The 2,715-nt window shown below is 40.3% G+C and overlaps 1 protein-coding gene across 11 annotated transcripts in view; it reads left to right on the forward strand.

Moving 5' to 3' along the window:
• The window catches only part of LOC107267440, a 60,582-nt gene that overhangs the window by 37,565 nt on the left and 20,302 nt on the right, over nt 1–2,715 (forward strand). Inside the window, exon 1 of one of the 11 annotated variants that reach the window (XM_015739177.2) lies at nt 130–314. The exons of the other annotated variants lie outside the window; for them this stretch is intronic. The gene's annotated coding sequence lies outside the window, so the exon portion shown is untranslated. Of the gene's footprint in view, nt 1–129; nt 315–2,715 lie in introns of those variants that run through there. 11 annotated transcript variants of the gene reach the window in all.

The following is a 2,715-nucleotide window of genomic DNA, read 5'->3' on the forward strand; positions in this document are numbered from 1 at the left end:
GGCCGGGGGGGGGGGGGGGGGGGGTGTCTCAAACCCCTTCCACCACGTCACGTCGAGCGCGACCACCAGACCTTCGGACGACCTTTCGGTAGAAATTGACAATAGGCTACGATAAGTCCAAGAGCCACTCCGAATTCGCCGTCTGTAAACTCTTAACCCTCAAAGTGCGCGTCATTCGTTTTCTTTTACTGCGCTAGTCGCGTTCGGTTGCCTCGGTTATGGTGCTACTACTCGAGTCAGTCGCTCGTACGTATAGAGCATGCATTTTTGACGAAGCGGAATATCTTTCTCCGAGGCTGCCGTCACGGCTGGATGTAAGTAAAAATACATAATTGAAAACAGTAAAAGGCGCCTGGTGTGTATAGGCTTTTTTTTTGAATACGTACACTAGAGACCTATCGCGAACGCGCCGAATTCGTCTTCCATAAATTATTTAAGGATTATTTCGTATCTTCACATTGCTGTAGTAGCTGCAATCCGTTAAGTTGACTGCGGTTCGTGAGTGGGCAGGCCAGGTTCAAGATATGCGTCAAATGAACTACTATGTGTATGGATCTTGCATTACAGGTAATTTTTGAAAATTGTTGGTGCACCCTGTATCTATGCATTTTTTTTATATCGAACCTCCCTGGCGTCGTGGCACAATATGGCCGTCTGATTTATCCTTACACTTTTGCGACTCTTTCCGTATTTTTGTTCAAATAAATAATTCATCGTGTACTTTCTGCTAATGTAGGGCTTATGTTCTACACGTAGGACATATATTGTACTTGAAGAAAGTGACTGTAGACATTTTTACTTCTTTTTAAATTCTAATACTACGTATTTAGAACAGTTTTGTACGTTTGATAATTAACAACAATTTCTTTATCTTTATATTCCTTCTGCGCAGGCACTTGGCTTCCTTTGAATAAGTGTCTACAGAAAATTGTCTGTGCTCACGAACTTCTGTCTTTCCCACTGTGAGTGGCATTAGTGGGTGCAGCAGGGAGAACAAGAGTGGGACATAATTAATGGCCGCTGGTTCTAGAAAATATTCATAAAAATCTCACGAGACTAAGGGTATACAAAGTTATGCTGTAAAATTAGCTTTTTCACAGTTACCCAGCCTGACTCGCGTCTTGTCTGGTTTTTCTTACCTTCTTTTCTTTATTCGCCCCAAGGTTTTTAGTCGTCCCTCGCAGAGAAAGACCTATCGGCAACAGAGTACGATTAATTTTCGAATTAATGAATTATATTAAATAATACAGCCTGGCACTTTTGTTCCCTGACAAAATTATTCGCCATCTCCGAAATGGGAATCACGTGCTGGAGCCAAAGTCAATTAAATTATTTTCTCATTGACGTTGAAAAAGAAACATGTTCCGGTCGCGCAACCTCTTTATACGCTAGAAATAGCTATTGCTGATAAGACACTTTATCACTTTGATCATAGCCCCACAGCTCTTCGATTCTAACCTAATAATTTTCGTAAAAGGGTCAGCCTGCTATGTGGCGTCTCAGAGGGGCGTTTTTTGGCCTCCCTTATTTTTGAAATTTTCCAGCAGAAGGTAGAGATCGAAAATTGGCTATACTCAGTACCGACTAACTATAGTACTCTGAAAAGGATATGAATGTCCCAAGCTCGTAGCTCCTCTATGAATACTCTCAATATATTAATGTTCCCATCTATCCAGTATAATCATTAATTCAAAATATATTTATCCGAAATATGCGTCGGATCGATCTGCATACGTATTTACGATAATTCATCACAAATGTCAAAAGTATCGAAAAGAAGAAATTCTTTTTTTTTTTGAAATACATCATTTTCATTGAAATACCTGGAATTAATTTTACAATACGAAATAGATCTTTGTGAATTTTTACAAGATTTTTTTTTCCTTCATATCCAATAATTTTACAATATTCTCAAAACAACGTCTACTTCTCGTTAGCGCGAACGATTACGCGGGACAAGTGTCGACTAGAGTGCGAAGTATTACGAGGACGCGGTGCATTCTGGGTAATATTGGCAGTTACAGGAAACACGTAAACATTTGCAACACAGGAGTCTAATATTATCATAGCTTTAATACAAATTGGATATATTTACATGAACAACATTGATTGCTTGTGTAATTCAATATCGGTAATACCAATATCATTTGCATTACCAACCATATCGATGCGTTACGTAAATTTTAGGTTATATTGTCTGCCTAATTCATTTTCTGTCCACTTCAACGACGTAGCAGAATTTCTATGTATCTTACAATGGAAAATTTCCCCATTCACTATAGGTCACAAAGTGGAGTGTAAATAACTTGCATCCTAGGTCCACGAGAATATCGCATGCCATTCGATTATTAGAGATTCGGAGTGATTTACTTTGCGGATACAGGGTGCTACAATTTTTTACAGCTTCATCCGACGGGGTGTATGTAAATTATTTTTCACGTGAAAGTAGAATTGCAAAGAGGAGTTCGAAGGGGGGCAGAATAGGATAAAAGAGAAATAAGAACGATCGAAGGGTAACCTTCGTTCGAGAACCTTCGAACGAGCTGACCACAGGGGTTGCTGTGAAATACTGCTAAAGGGGCGTGAATGCCCTTAGGTGATCGTACATAGTCACTGGGCTTCTTCGCTAGTAAAGTGGTCGAGTTATCGTAAAAGCGTAGAGCCCGACGAGAACAACCCCTATTCACCTTACACCCCCCTCCCCCCTCCCCCCAC

This window comes from Cephus cinctus, unplaced genomic scaffold (genome assembly GCF_000341935.2).
Source record: "Cephus cinctus unplaced genomic scaffold, Ccin1 Ccin1_scaffold0401, whole genome shotgun sequence".
Taxonomy (NCBI): Eukaryota; Metazoa; Arthropoda; class Insecta; order Hymenoptera; family Cephidae; genus Cephus; species Cephus cinctus.